Below are 17410 nucleotides of genomic sequence, written 5' to 3'. Positions count from 1 at the left end.
GTTCTACAGACTTGGAGAGGAGTAGCTAGAAAGCTGCCTGGAGGAGAAGGACCTGGGGGTGTTGGTTGACAGTGACTGGACATGAGCCAGCAGTGGCCATGTGGCCAAGAAAGCCAATGGCATCTTGGCTTGTATCAGAAATGGTGTGACCAGCAGGTCCAGGGAGGTTATTCTCCCTCTGTATTCTGCACTGGTGAGACCGCTCCTCGAATCCTGTGTTCAGTTCTGGGCCCCTCACCACAAGAAGGATGTTGAGGCTCTGGAGCGAGTCCAGAGAAGAGCAACAAAGCTGGTGAAGGGGCTGGAGAACAGACTTTATGAGGAACGGCTGAGAGTGCTGGGGTTCTTTAGACTTGAGAAGAGGAGGCTGAGGGGAGACCTTATTGTTCTCTACAACTAAGCGAAAGGAGGTTGTGGAGAGGAGAGTGCTGGGCTCTTCTCTGAAGTGACAGGACAAGAGGGAATGGCCTCAAGCTGCACCAGGGGAGGTTCAGACTGGATATCAGGAAAAATCTGCACTGGCAGAGGCTGCCCAGGGAGGTGGTTGAGTCATCATCCCTAGAAGTATTTAAAAGCAGGTGGACGTAGTGCTCAGGGACATGGTTTAGTGGCAGATAGGAATGGTTGGACTCAATGATCCAAAAGGTCTTTTCCAACCTGGTGATTCTATGATTCCTGTTCAAAAAGCCAATTCTCAGAATGCTTTTTCCTACTTTCCAGAGACCTTTTCCTCATCTACACCCTTTTCCCCAGATGTTTTCTCCATGTGCTTTCCTTGGCATCACAGTTACACCTGAGAGCATCCTCCCCACTACACCGGCAAAGTAAAATACATATTGTATTTTACAACTCACCTGTTTTCTACAAAGCTGGGTACAACTTTGAGGTCTTATTAGACAGCTGGTAACTATATATTTGAGAAACTGCGTCACACCGAGTGCCACTGAACATGTTTGCCACCACACATGGAAAGGGAAGCAAAAAATAGCATCACAGGTGATTAAAACATTTATTTTTGTGTGCATAGAATTATCATGCAAACTTAAACTCCACCCAGTGCCCCTAAAACTGCTAAATAGTGTACAGGTGCATCTGTAAAGCCTGCAAACCACAGAGCATAAGTTACTACTGCCTCAGGGGCATACTATGTTTATGCAGAATTCCCAGTGGAAATCAAGGTACCAGCAGTTAACCGCTATGTGTGTTTTATAGGAAGCTAGGATAATTTTTCAACAGGTAATATATGGTGCACTTTGTTGTGACACAGCACCTAAACTGTCACAGTCTCACTCCAGTTTCAGGTAGGTGTGTTGGGAAAATGGTAGATGGGAGTACTGAAACAGTATTGAATTCCTTGCCTTTGAGCAAGTTCATCCCTAGAAGAAACCTGCTAGATATTCCATCATGGGACTCTCATTTTAAGACATAAGTGATGCATTTTTACCTGTATGAGTAGATGCTCAGGCACTATTGGAAATCCCTGGTGAACAGTAGTTCCCATGTTCAAATATCTAGCATTTTATTGCTGAAATAGTTACACAAGTGAGGAAACATCTATAGAGACAGTGGCTCACCTTGTGTTGCTGCTCACACCAGGCCACTTTATCAATGGAGTCGGTTATACAATCTTGATAGAGATGCCACAATAACAGTGGTATTGCAACACGCAGCAACTCCCCTCTGGACAGGAAGCCTGCTGTGGTCAGAGCTGAATGTTCACCATACACCCCAGGGAGTTCACGGCTTTAGCCATGAATCCTTGAAAAACAGACAAGTACAAGAAAGGGCACAAGATACCCTATTCTTTTTGCAAAACAAAGCTTCATTTTTAGACTGTAGTAAAAACATTTGAATAATTCTGAAACTATAATTTTTTAATCAGTCATTAATCAGCGCAAAACCAGGTTCATCTTTATAACAAGTAATGTGAACATTAGTACAGTTTTTTCTGCTTCAACTAAAACAGAGTTCTAAGACAGTGTCTGTTTTCACAGGCACCTTACATTGCTTTTTTAAAATCTCCTAACTGTGAAAAGGTGGTGAGTAAACACTTTCATTGTTAAAAAAATATATTTTCTGCAGCCTGTATTACATGAACAGATGTGTGTGCTGGAGTGTGCCTCTATCAGTGTGCGATGGGATCTACGGTGAAGATGGTAGCATTTGTCACCATGTAAACAAACATTTTCCATACACTTCCAAAACCCCAAGCAACTCAGTTTCAGCATGTACATTCCTGGGGGTGGCAGGTACAACATGACAGGAATTGGTCTGAAGCTTGATAACAAATCCTGGCTCGTGTAATGAGGCTGTGTAAACTGAGTAGTACAAGCTGGTTTAGCTACTCACATCATCAGCCAGGTGCAATCAACACTGAGCTGATACTACCACACGCATAAGTCTCAATATGAAATTCCTAGTTTCAATTTATCCATCCATTCATCCTCTACGCCACCTCCCTGTTTCTTTGACACATGCACTGGTATTCTTCTTGCTTGAGCCAGCAGACAGGTTCTAACAGGGAGCTTTTTGGTGTAGCTTCTCGCATCCATGTAGCCAGCTATAGGGTACAACCTCCTAAGTGGTGGCAACCAAAAAGTTCTTATTCACTAAATCAAACCTGGATCTAGTCCTCCACCTTCAAGGAAGAATCCTTGCAGCTGCCATTAGGTGGTGTTTTTCTCACCACACTTCAACACCTACTTTTCATAGAGATGGTAGCGCAACACATTTCCAAAATAAAAGGTTTCTTAATACAGTCCTTCAACATTTTCTGTTTATTATTAAGTATATGTATGCACGTCATGTATCATGAATGTCAAAACATGCATGTGGTCACTTAAGCAAGGGTTACCACATACGCATGAAATCCTAGAAGAACTAAATTAGACACATAAACCTAAACTAGCATGAAGCTAAATACTAAAGAGGAATATTACAAAAGACAGACCCAGCACACTGCAGGCACCCACCGTGCCTCCTACTCAGCCCATCCTGCTTCCAGGAAGGATTGCAAGCATTACCAGCCATGCAGGATTTGAGCTAACACCGCATTCTAGTTCAGGAGAAACCAAGAGCATGTTAATGGCCTTGCCGTCAGATTTTGCTCATTTTAATCATCCCTACATCCTATCAGAACTTCTTGTTTACATTTAATCACTTTCTTTTATTGCTACCTTAATAATAAGGGAAAGTTCTGATTACTGACACAGTACATAGCAGCTGCAATGGGCTTAGCACATCAATGTAAACAATTTTTAGTCATTAATTATTTATGGCGCAAATTTTACCGAAAGCAACACAAAGCTGCTCTGGGTTTAGCTTGTCAGCATGTCACAATCAGGTTTCTGAGTGTCACAGTCACCTACCACAGAGAGGTCTATTATTAAAAATGTATCAATAATTGTCCTGAATATATGCAATGTTAACTAGCATATTGAAGATTCTTTTTTTATTTTTTTTAATTGCACTTCTTTAATTGCAGAGGGCATATGGTAAATTTGCCATATGAAAATGCAATCATAAAATTTTCATAGATACCAGTATAAGTAAAGGATTAATCTGGGGAATTAGTGCGATTATCTTGGCAAATAGTATACTGCAAAAAATAGGTTTTGAATACAAGTTCAATTTAACAAATTTTTCCAACTATAAAAAAAAGAATACAAAATAAACCATTTAGGCTTTTTGTTTCAAATGACCTTTCTTAAAAAGAAAAAAGTTTGAAAAGGGTAAAGCAGTAAGAAAATGGAATATTTCATGACTAAATATTTCAAGCCAACCCAAAACATTTCCAGGCCAGAAACCAAACAGAAATACCCTGTAATCCCATAACACTCAAGAATAACACTGAAATATGTATCGGTTATAAATATGAATAAATTTGCAAAATGCGACACCATGCTGTTCTGAATCCATTATCTTGATTTACAAATTGTAAGCCTGCATTGGTGTTCTATCCAGATTGCAGTTTGGCTCAAGACTAATGCAACTTTCCACTGAAGTATTTGAAGAGCTTATTATAGCATTACACATAAAGGAAAGAGCCAAGCTTGAGTTTCAGAAAATTATTTTTAGAGCAAAATAAGACTAATGGTTTATGATGGCCTGGAAGACTATTCTGCCTGACCTGCTGAGTGCCTGTTGCAGTTGTGCTCTCCAGTGCTAGTGAGAAATGTTACTGTTACCGGCTATTTGTAAAGCAGAACACACCTAATATTTAGCCTCAGCAGCTATCGCTGTACCTACAAAAGCTGTAACCATGGAAGAATATCAAATAGTACCAAATCAACTCAAAACCTACCTGCCACTGCTGTTCTCCAATATAAGGAGGTAAAAAAATCCTGCGAACCTTGGAGGGAAAGCACTAAGGTGTTAGTGGTGGCTGGAAGACCCGGGAGCAAGACAGAGATTGAATGGAGGCACGAGGTAGAGAACAGACAGCTAGGAGATGCAAATAGAGGAGGAAATACGTCTCCTTGTGCCTTCAAGAAGGGGCACCTTATTTCACAATATTGAAGAAGCAGGTTCCTGCTAATATACAATAAAAGCAAAACATATAGAAGGATCCTATTTCAGGAATACCTGGCTAAATTACAACTAACAAACAGACAAATGCTTCTAGAAAAGTCAGCCTCCATTCAAGTGAAAATACCAAGGGTAAAATAGAATTTACTCTAAGGATGGCATGTGGTATAAAGGAGGAGTTTAATACAAAGAAAATGGTCTCAGGAAGCAAATGGATTATCTAGGGAAGAGCAGTCTGGACTCTGCTGTGGCAAGTTGTGACACATTAGTGTGAAGTTAATGTTTGAAGATCTTCAGGCCTACGCAACACTGATTACTTTTAAAAGTATGGAAAAGGAATTCCTATAAATACGGAAACTGTAAAGAAATACTATGGGCACAAATCAAGGGTATCATAGGAAACACAGACTTGAAAGATATCTATAAATAAAATTTCACCTCAGCACCACTACAAAATTACTCAGCAAAAGTGAAATGCTGCCTGGATGGTTTCCAAATCCACCACCCACTTCCCAAGGAGAGACTGAATCCTTCCCTCTGACTCAACTCACTATATGGGATGGGATTACCGCCTCTGCAGTTTGTCCCTGCAAGGGAATAAAGTGAGGAGTGTTTCACCTACAGTCTTTCTTTCTGGCCAAAATACTTTCACGCCATGGAATCATTTGGCTGGAAAAACCTTTGAGACAGAGTTCAACCGTGCCTATCCACTAGTAAATCATATCCCCGAGCACCTCATCTATCCATTTTTAAATGCCTCCAGGATCCACATCCTGCTTATCTAAATCTACTGCAAAGCTCATGCACAACTGGCCTGATACTTAGTTTCTCCAGGGGCTTCAGGAAGTAGTAGAAAGTCCACCTTTCATGTCATCCCTAGCCACATCCAATGCAGTTGTACTGTTTTCCACCTTGCTGGAAACTCCAGCCATATTGTTGGAAGCCAAATGTGAGTCTAAAGAGTTAAAAGCATTCTGCAAAACACCACAATGAGCACACCACCACGTCTGCTGCCATTGTAAGGGTGCTAAAGACACTTGTAAGAAACATCATGCCTTCACACACCACACTTATTTCACTTCTAAACAGCTTGTTAGAGATAAAAAAAAAAACAAAATTCAACTGGTTTGGTCTTGTTGCAAGACAAGTAAATTGCATAAAAGCTTTGCCTTCTTGGGAATGAGGAGGCCAAGAAAAAAAAATACCATAGGTAGCCTGGAAACTGAAGAGCCTCCAGGGAGCCACTGAGGTGGAGACTCATCTGACAAGGCAGCAGGAGAGGTCAGGGGCTGTAAACATGTACCAGAAAAAAAATGGGAAACAATTGAAGTGAATTCTGGGCACCAACAGAGAACGTGAAGTAATGGGAACCTCAGAAGGTTACCTAGCTGGGAATGGCAAACAGCAGCAAAACAGAGCTATGGCAACAGAGCCCAAGGGTGTGAGCTGGGGGCTCACCGGGAATGTCACACTGTAAGGATACACACAGGCCAACAGGGAAGCAGCTTCATCCAAAATGAATTATTGCATACAGGGGGCTGGAATGACACTGTGGGTTCTGCCAGTGAAACTCAGGCTTACAGTCACTCCCATCTCTTAGGGCATGTCTACATTGCATATTTGGCCTGAAGCCTGAGCCCAGGGGCTTTCGCCTGGCCAATCTCCTGACTGATTGCTGTTAGAGTCCAAATTAGCACAGAACCAGCATGCCTTCCTGCCAAGAGGAGGCAACTGAGAGCCAAGAGACAGTAAGGAACAATCTCTTAGCCCACTTCTCAGTTGGGTTCGGAGGCCAAGTATACGAGTGCTCCTCCTCAGTTCTAATGCAAAGTCCGTATGTGTTAGCATGGATCTCCCTGGCCCACAGCAGGGCAGTAGGAGTGCTTTCCTTCCATCAGGTAGAGCTAAGAGGCACCGAGGAGCTGCTCTGTACTGCCTCTCAGCTGCTGCTTCTGTTCTTATTGCAACTTTCTGTGTTGACATTGCATCAAAGCATTTGAGCACACCTCAGGTCCAGGAAGGCTGGATCTTTTCTTCTCAGAAGAGAAACTTCTATGTAACTGACCAGGCTGATGGCAATGACACTATTTATTTAACAGTGCAGATTGCTGGTAAATGGTGACACAAACATTGATTCAGGCCTAAGCCAAACACAGACTGTAAACCTGGCCTGAGAGGGGCCCAGCTTGCAGGTTATTTTACTTTGCCAAGAAAGCAGAGCAGCAATTAAAGAGGGATGAACTGACAGTGGAAAAGCAGAGCAAAACAGAAGGGTATGTCTAAAACACACCATCACTGCCACCACAGAGGCAGTACTCAACAAGCCTACAAGTACTCCTCAAATCATGAAGATACTCACTGGCACAGATATTTAATTCATATGAGGATATAGCACAGCTGAACAGGCATCAACTCCTTCCACAAACTATTTAATTGGGTACCGTGCCTGGCAGCAAAACTGCACACCTTACAGCCTTTCAAAAGAAACCTCTCTAGCCTCCTTCTGCCTCTGCCTTACCTTTTGATGTTCTAGCAAACAAGTTAGCAGGCAAGAACGTTCCCCATTAAAAAAAAAAAACAAAGCCAAACAACAGTAACTAAATATTGAAAGAATGCTGACACAAAGTAAATATTATAACCATTTTTCAAAAACTAAACCCAACTCCACAAAACAGAGAGTTAGAAAAGGGTGTTGATAAGTAACATGACCATGTAAACATTTGAATCTGGCCAAAATACATCTTATTTCAGGCTTTGGAGGGCTGCAACAAACTGTGTGTTGTGTATTTACTGATAAAGAATAATTTGGTGAGTAACAGTGAAAAAAACAGCCAATTTCAGAGAATCATGATGTTCGCACAGGATTAATGAACAGAAAAAAGGCAAAAGTCACCAAATAAGTTATTTTTTATAAATTATTCACTCAGTTCTAGCCATGATAATTAATTACAAAACTAACAGGCATGTAACAATAGACTGATTACTTTATTATGTGCCTACCCTGAAATACAATTAATTAAGGAAAGACAATTGTGATAAAGAGCTGAGTTGTACAATGAAATTAAATCTTGTCTTTTAATTATAAGAAATTGTATCCTCACCAGTCCTGCCCAACCACTACACTGCAAAAGAAGAAACAACACACTTTGGCTATAAAGGTATAGAAAACAGAAATCCTCGTCAAAGAGTAAACACTGAATGCACAAACAGTGCATATTTTCTCCACTGCCCTGGAGACTGAGAGTTAAATACAGGTAATATGGATCAATAACAACATTTGAAGAATAAGAGAGAAAATACTATACTGGTGCTAGGAAGTTTGTTTCTTCTTGCTACCCCAAGAAATGTATCTGACTGAAATCAGATCTGCTCTTATTAGTCAATGTGCAACAGATCATGACTCAGCCCTATTTAACTGACTAACATGAATTATACCATGATGTTTTCTCTTACCAGAATTAAATAGTTAACTACAATGCTTTTACATTACCTTGTCTTTAAGACCAAACGTCTATTCAGGGAAACCCTTCTCTGCAGATAAGAGAATCTGACAGATTTTTCAGTTTCAGACATATATAAAGTATTTCTTCCATGTGAACAACAATGCCAACTAACGTATGAACTCAGAATGTAGCCTTTTACGCTGCTAGAAAACTTATAGGACATAATTATGTGATGTCTTTCTAGTCCTCTCATCTACTGCTCAAACTTTCTGGAGACTAGGGGTTTTTTTTCTGATATCTTATCCCTGGGAAGCTGAAATTAACCAAAAAGTACAATCATGCCAGTCTTATTTCCTTAAGAAACCAGACTACAAGGAGCCATCCAGGTTCACTTGATTCTGAAATTCTCACTCCATTCACGTTTCAAGCTTTTCAGCTAATTCCTGCAAACCTTGAATATTCACCTGAAAAACAGCGTTCAATGTTCTGATCACATCACAAATTCAGAAGCATCAGAGATTCTTCTTTAAATGCCAATGAAAATACAGCACTGTGAAGCAAAGCAAACATTTGAAAATATGGCACTAAAAACTCTGCTACTGAAATATCTTAAAATATTTTTGGACTGGTGCCATTCCTACGTTGCAAATACACAACTATTTTAGATTCTGCTTTTTTTTTTTTCAAGGCTATCAACTCAATAACTTATCTTAGGGATTTGCTCATTCTGATGCTTTTTAAAAATATATCTGTCTTTATACAAGTGTTGGATATCTCAGTTTTGCTTACACATGCTCGGATGATTTGCTCCAATGGTGGCAGTAATCTGTGAAACTGAAATATGCGTCAAGAAACTCATGCAAAAGTCATTCAGAAATATATATGTGAAAACTGGAACCAAGACAAAGGATGGTGACAGGACTATATTCACTTTGCACAAACACAGAAAGAGGTGGTGGCCTTTAGCTCACCTGCACTCACAAGTACAAAGTGTGGGAGCTAGTTTATAGATTGACCTTATCTACTTGCTCCAGTAACCTGTATGGATCAAAGGGGATCCACACCTAGAAAACAGTTAGGAAGACTAATGACATTAGGAGATTCTACATCAGTACTAGAATGCTTAGTGCAAAGAGCTACCACATCTCAAATGACCACAGAGACAAATTATTCATCCCCTTTCTGTGTTTACAGAGGAAGAAGAATGAAAAATAAAATCAAATTCAATCAAAGAAATGTCCGTTAATAGAAGTAAACATACAAAAACATAAAGAACTAAGAGATGAGATTTTGTCGTGAACTGGCTGTCGAAAGCTGCAATTTTCAAGAGCACCCCACTTAAATGAAAGCACACTGCAATAATACCCACACATTTGGGTTTTAAGGAGTGCAATTTTCACTTCAATCATTAAAATGAGAAATGGGTCATTTAGACACTGATCAATGGGCATGACAGTAATGAAATAGTGCACCTCATTTTTCTTTTGACATTAAGAGACTTGTGACAAGCATCTAGAGAGAGACAGTGTGCACTCTATCAATATTATCTGATGATGATCCTTCCTTGATAAATGCGTGAACTGAGATATTTGGGTATTTCCATGGCAACATTAAGTCTTTGTTTGTCTAGTAAAGAAAAGCATCATCAGGAATATCAATGTCAGATAAGCTTTCTCTAATTGCACGTAAGAAGAAAGAGGGATGGAGAGAATGTCACAAATATAAAGGTTGTCATACTTGATATATATGCATTTAGTAATATAAATTAGTTTCTAGCTACTACAAGTACAACAGTTACATGTAGCTTATAACGCTCATCTGTTCCTTGACTGTTAATGTAAAAATTAAAGATGTTTAACTTATCTAATCAGTCTTGATTCGTTTGTACACACTTAAATACAGCTTCAAAACTCAAAATGCTAAGTGGCTATGAGAAATGGGATCATGGACACCATTAACTGCATCCCAGTATCATGATCCATTAGCTGCAGCAGTGAAGTTACAGATTGCTGGCTTTAGTGCAGACGGAGCTTAGATAAAGTAAGTAACAAATATTTTCTACAAACGAAGGTCCAAGCTTTTTTGAGAGTCAAAAGTAGTAAAATATGAATGATTAGGAATAAGAAAGCACACAGTCATTGCTTTAACAAGGTGGTTTTTCCCCTTCACTTAGAAACAATGTTTAATAAATAAGCCAGTTACAATAAAGATACAATGGAGCAATGGGTGTGGAGGTACAGAGTGAATATAATGCACATTCATAGCCCATGTACTAACCTGGATCATACACCGCAGTACAAGCTTTAAGCTTGCCACATACAGCTACAACCTTCACCTGACTGGAAATACAGGAAACATGAGCAAAATAATATCTTTAGCAACTGAAATGTTCTAGTATTTATCATTTCTGCTGTAGCAACATTCTGCATGCATGCATCCCTTTTGTTGAGTTTTAACTGCAAAGATAGTCCTAGACAATTTTAATTACTTTCCTGGGGCTGTGCAATGAGCATGTTCAGATGACCATGTTGTCTCCAGTTTGATAAAGGATACACATACCAGGCATATTTAATATTTTAAACACTATTTTCTCACAGTTTGCCTCGTAAACAGTTGTAAGTTTGGAGTAAAACCGGTTTCCTGCCAAATTTGCATTCCTACTCCCCATCTCACTTGTTTATGAACCTGATATATTATGGGTTGACTTTTCTGGGATAAGCTCTATGGCTCTTGCTAGCTTACTGTTTAGCAAGAGTGACACAATTTTTTTGAATACATAAAGAAATTAAAAGTGGCGAGTTGTTCAGTGGTTTGCATCAGCATCGTTCTGCAAGGATTCCACAGAATAGTGATGATTTAAACCAGCTGCTGATTTAGATCATAAAAGAACTTGAACAACATGTAGAAGCATTAATTAATCAGCATGAAAAATTAAAATGAAGTCTGAGAGCTCAAATGCTTCACTTTAAAACCAATGAAAAAGGGAACCTGTCTTAGATACATTGTATGAATAATGAATGACTTAGCAGATAGGGGTGCAACATCATGGATGATTGTGAAAGCGTATCATTCCTGGAAAAATAACACAACACAACATCATACTATCTCTGCAGCTCAAGGGAAGGAAGGAGTACACTAGAGGAAACAGACTCTGGTTTGGTGGAGAAGGATCTCTGGATTTCAGCTCAGGATTTAAAGGCTCCTTTTTTTTTGTGTTCTGCACTACTCAGTGGCAAAAATGCACAAATTTTTCATCTTCCTACATAAACACACAAAATATGTGGAGGATAATAAGGGTTACTATTTCTCTCTGACCTAAGGAATATGAAGCAGAACAGTACTGAGATCCTCTGTCTCCCTGTACTAAAATAGGTTAGAGCCTGCTGGACTGAGCAGCTGAGGGAACACACTTTGAACCGTACATAGGATCTGATATCACAGTTTGCAACACAAGGCAAGAGCTCCATCCAGGACAGATTTACAAGAAAAGCTAAAGGAGTGATCTCCTTAACTGCTGCTTTCTCCTCTTGCCTCTGAAGCTTGCAATAGCTGTGCAGTTTCTTTCCCTTCACTTGCATCACTGAGGCTGCATCTTTCCCATTGCAAGTACAGAAGTAACTGATTACAGTGAAGGATTTACAGACCCACTGTGGTTTGTGCAGAGCCCTCAGTCTGCTGAGTTTTCAGCCAGCAGGCAAGCGGGGCTCTCACATCACCAGGTTTTTCAGATCTCTCAAAGCACAAGCACCAGACAAATTTCTGGCTACCTGGCAGCAGCAGAGCTCAGTGGGGTGTAGTAGCAGAACATGAGTGTCAGGGAGCGATGAAGCTGGTGAAGGAGCTGGAGAACAAGTCTTATGAGGAGCAACTAAGACAGCTGGGGTTGTTTAGCCTGGAGAGGTGGAGGCTGAGAGGAAACCTCATTGCTCTCTACAACTACCTGAAAGGAGGTTGTGGAGAGGAGGGTGCTGGCCTCTTCTCTCAAATGACAGGACGAGAGGGAACAGCCTCCAGTTCCACCAGGGGAAGTTCAGGCTTGACATCAGGAAAAAATTTTTCATGGAAAAGGTCATTGGGCACTGGAACAGGCTGCCCAGGGAGGTGGTTGAGTCACCTTCCCTGGGGGTGTTTAAAAGATGGGTGGATGAGGTGCTGAGGGGCATGGTTTAGTGATTGATGGGAATCGTTGGACTCCATGATCCAGTGGGTATTTTCCAACCTAGTGATTCTATGATTCTGTGAATGTTGGTCAGAAAAGAAATATAGACACCTCTCTGAGGCACAGGGGTTTGAGAATTGAAGTTTTTGGTTTAGAAATTCAAATTTGCATTCAAAAGGATGCATACCTTTCAAGCCACTGTTAGTAAAAACTTAGGTCTTTATTTGGTAAAATAATCCTAAACAAACCAAAATGTGACCTAGGCTTCTTAGTGTACTTGTTCCACCTGAGCCTATTCACCTCACTTATGCCAAAAAGAACTCTCACTCATCTATTTGTCTTATCAGGCATACATCCTTACCACCAGGTTACAACTGTTTTTTGCATCTCTTCTACCTCCTTCTTCTGAAGCTGATGTGTAGGCCGTTCCACCTACCACTCGGACTAAATTAGAGACAATATGCTTAAGCAACAGAGAGGCAGATTGTCTTGCTGTTGACCCAAAAGCTGTCTTCGAGGATTTCTCACCTGAAATCCCAGTTGATTCAGCTGTCAATGAATACCTGGCTAGTGCAGCTGAGCACACATCATTCCTCAAGGCATTGTTAGCCCTGATGGGCCATCAGCTCTAGAATGAGCCTTTGAACTCTGGAAAAACCCTACTTACTCCTGCTCCTAAACCCTGCATGTTGGTTACAGACCTTCTTAAACCCTTTTGGGAAGTTTTGAGCTTAAGGAGGAAATACCTGTATTGCTGAGTTTATTGCACAATTGAAAATACTCCCTGATGTTCCAGAGAATAACGGATTCAGACTGTAGGCTTTGTGGGTCCATGATACTCAGGAGGATGAGCTGAGATAAATGAAGAATAAACTGTTCTATCTGAAGCTGATAGAGTGAACCCTGTTCACACATTTCAGCGTCTCCCAAGAAGGGCAACACATCTGCATTTACGAATTCTTCATGAAATCACTTGAGAAGGCTGGGAGGGGGAATACCTTTGTATCATCACACTGCTGATACAGACACTATTACCATAACAGTTTTGATAGTCAGGTCGCTTTCTAGGATAAAATTTCCACCAACTCAATTAACTGCTGTTCAGTAGTCTCTGCAGACAGGATGATAATCAGCAGTTGTTGCTGGAGACAGGACAGTTCATGCACTTATAGATCTGTTAAAGCCAAACACAAATACTAGCAGTCCAGAGTATCAAGCAGATTGCAGATGTTTCTTGGAGAATAAAGCCCTCAAGGTGCAGTGATGGCTACTTGCTAAAGAAATAAAGCAGTGTGTGTGCTGTATAGCTCACATCAAGCTGCAGGAACATGTCCTCATATTCCTTACCCAGAAATGTCCAGACAATCATGTCTTAGCCTGAAAACCTCCTAAGAACACTGATGAAAGTGACCTTCCATCATCAAAAATGTATTCACACCTCAGAAAGCTAAATAAGGACACTGTCCTGGGAGTGTCCCAGACACTAAAGTATTGTTTTTAATCCTCTTACCTAAATACGCACGAGCACAGAAATCTCCTAAGGTGCTTAGCATCGTATTTGACAGAAACAATCCATGCCTGTACAAAGGTAAGGGGAAAGGAACCAAGCAGACACGCCTGCCTTCACAAGCAGAGAAAGTTCATAGACTGGGTCAGCAGACTACGCACAGTGGATCCTGCCTGCTTTCTGACAGTATGGCTGGAGATGTCTCAGGAGGCTCCAACAGTCTGAGTTTCACAACCCACCAATCACTGGAACCTCATGTGCAATGCTAAGCTGGCCTTTTCTGGCAAATCCACTGAAGTGCTGCAGCATAGTGGGAAATCATCCTATGAAGAAGATTCTAGACTAATAGCAAAATCTTATTCTTTCGTTTATTTTTATGGCTTTTTGTTTCTGAAAAAAAAAGGTTGTCTGAACTGTCAGAATATTCTGCTTGAAAACATGAAGGCAGCTGGATCCACACACTATATCACCGGGTTTCAGAGTGATTTAAATGGCAGCCTAAGCAAGGATAAAAGCACCATTCTGTACCTTTGTTTCCTCCCTTTTTTTCCCCTCTTTCTCTCTTTCATCTCTCATCTTCATTCTTTCCCAATTGTATTTCTTCATCCTTTTTGCAATTTCACCTCCACTGACATCTCAAACTAATCTTCCCTACCTGTGCTACTTCACGAAGTGTATGCATGCTACAGGGCTATTCTGCAGCTAGCACCATGTATATTGGAGGCACAAACTTTCCTCTTAGGTGTTGGATTCTGTTTGGAATTGCACCAAAAAAAATCAAATCCAGATTACTGAAATATAAAGTGAGATTGAACCCAGCTGTATGAGTTCATATAGTGAGTATGATTTGTAGGGGGAGATTGTTTGTTGTTTGGGTTTTAAAACTATTACCTGTAAAAATAATAGGTTAATATTAGGAAAAACAAATGAATACACATTCATGAGCATGTACAGGGTCAGAAATATAAAATTTAGAGAAAATAGGGCATACAAGACTGAAAAAAGACTAAATGTCTATCAAGTCGCTGCAAAATATTGTGAAATCCTGGGTGGGGAAGGGGTGTCACTGGTTTAAATATCCAAATTTATTTTTTCTTACACCATGAAGATTTTTTTTTTCTATGCTAAATTCTCATTGTGATCTCATTGTGATCTCATTTGCCATCAGAAATGGCAAAAGGACAAACATCTAGGAACCACGAAGAACGTTTGTGCCACTTTGAAAAAAGTCAGAAATGAACAGAAAATAAGTTATGTGCAAAAAGACCTAGAAAATCTGTTTGTTCCTGGTAGATACTCCTGAGCAGCTATCAGCTCTGCTGTTAAACCTAACATCAAAGGTCTGAAATTCCACAATGACTTTTGATGTCAGCACAAGTTCAGTAGTTAAAGTTGAAGACTTGTCACATGAGGACTTTATGCCAATTATAAAGCATAAAAAAAGAAAAACACACACGCAGGCATATGCTCATTATTAAAACAAGAAGTACAACAACTCTCCTTCTCTTCTGAAGGTTTCTCTTATTTTATCAGAAAATAAAGATGAAAAATAGCTCCTGTTTTCAAGGTACATTTGAAAGAAACAAATTAATGTCAGTAGTCACTTTGCCTACATCTTACATGCATAATCTTTCTGGACTCCCTTTTCATCGAACCATGCTGGTATATTCTTCAGCTTAACTCTCACCTGCCTTCTCCATTTTTCTGTAATGGATACTTTTTTCTCTTCTAATGTCTTTTATTCCACTGCCCAGTGGACAAGTTGGTTCCCCATGACACAAGATGGCATAAAATAACTTTCCCTTTGCATTTCTTAAAAAACAAAAAACAACCATAACCTCAGATAACAGATTATCCAAATCTTTCCTATCAGACATCTTTTAACTGTCCCTTAATACTGCTAACACTTCACAAGGCTGTAATTATCCTCTAGCAAGTAAGTGATCAGACCCCCAATTGGTGCACACTGGCACATCTTTCTGAAAATCATTTTCCAAATGTTTTCACAGGCAACAGCTATAACATCTTGAAGTTTAGGAGTATATGAAGTATGGCAGTGAGGATAAATAAGCTGCAAAGCAAAAACAGAAACTGAATCAAGCCCAGTTACTGCACTTTCTAGGCAGGCATCGGGGCAGGGTGGGAAGGACTGTTTTTACCTGAAATGATTGTTAATGTTCTCATTTTTAACATCAAGTGAAATTTTCCCAAATACCATAACAATGTAGTACCCAAATCTCACTGCTTTTCCAACAGTTGCTTTTGAATTTATTTATGAAACAGCTTTCCACTGGGTAATAACGATGTATTAATGTCTCACAGAAATGCTGTTATATGCAGGTGTTTTAAGGCACGGGTGGACGAGGTGCTAAGGGGCATGGTTTAGTGTTTGATAGGAATGGTTGGACTCGATCTGGTGGGTCTCTTCCAACCTGGTTATTCTGTATCTTCAAGACAGGCAGAGTTCTGTTGGAAGCATGACACTTTCCTTCCAGCTCAGCTGAATTACTTCCTGCAAAGCCACCTTCCTAGATTCTGCATCAGACAACAACCTTGCCACAATGACTGCCAAAGCAAACCTGCAGGATAGTCCTTGGAAGCCCTCAAGTTAGGGCTGGCATATTCAGGGCTTCCTAATCTCCTGCAAAACACATTTTCGAGCCTGATGGCCATCATGGCTCCAGCCTGCACAGTCCTTTGAACTTCAGGAAGCTTCCCAAGCTGCTTCGAACAGGACAGGAGCACCTGGGGTGTCCAAGGGCGCCATGGCATAGCCAGGAGTCAGAAGTTATGGCAGCTGCTGATTGTTGCATTTAGGAAAATTCAAACCACATTTTTTTCTTCATTTTCCTGAACTGACAGTTTTCCCACTTTTCTTTGAGTGCAAAATTTTGAAATGTCACTTTTTGTTCAAATTCAGTACAAAAACACACTGGAATTCATGTTTCCTGGAGCACCCCTTCCCATCATAAAACTTTGAGTCTCAGCTAGTTCTGTTTTCAATGCCCTTAATCCTTTTAAAGTCCCCTCTGATGAAATAGTAAAAGCAAGTGCGTGCAACTATCCAGTCAAATACCAGATGTTTAAATATTCTGATCATACTCAACATACAAATGTGTGTTCAAAAGTTTTGGTTCACAGTTTTGCAGGAATAACCCTTCTTCATACAAAATGCATGTATTAGAATGCTGGAAAGACAATTCATGCATAAATAAGAACATTTATGGTTATTCATTGTTTGCTACTGGGTGCTCATTATTCTTGTAAAACAATTTTGTTTATCAAGCAAGTAACAGCCTAGGATGTCTGTGAGCAACCACACACTACACATAATGAACAGTGAACAAAGCACGCAGCCAATATAAGTAACAATTTGGAAACTTATTACCCCAAATTGATCTGTAAACACTTACAAAACAACAGTTACTCACAGAAAGCTGGATGTACAGAAGAACAGTGGAAACTAGCTGCTAAACACACTGCTACTGGTTATTCAACCTGCTTGAGTAAAAAGAGCATGCATCTGTGACAGGTTAGCTCTGCCACCTCTCCCTGCTACTAAGGCATGCCCTGTCACCTCAGCTGAGAAGAGGCTTTTCCACAGCTGCCTCTGGTCTCCCACTGCTCCCTGGATCGTGGGAGCTGCAGGGCTGCTAAGGAACATGCCATTTGTGCTGGAAAGTATCCTAAAGCTTTTGAAATCCCAGCTGCCACAGGCAGCTCTTGGGAAATCAGGATCCATACAATCTTGGTGTAAAATTGCGTCACTGTAAA

The sequence above is a fragment of the Phaenicophaeus curvirostris genome, chromosome 10 (assembly GCF_032191515.1).
Source record: "Phaenicophaeus curvirostris isolate KB17595 chromosome 10, BPBGC_Pcur_1.0, whole genome shotgun sequence".
NCBI lineage: Eukaryota > Metazoa > Chordata > Aves > Cuculiformes > Cuculidae > Phaenicophaeus > Phaenicophaeus curvirostris.
The sequence above is the reverse complement of the archived record's forward strand: the minus strand, read 5'-3'. Positions refer to the sequence as shown.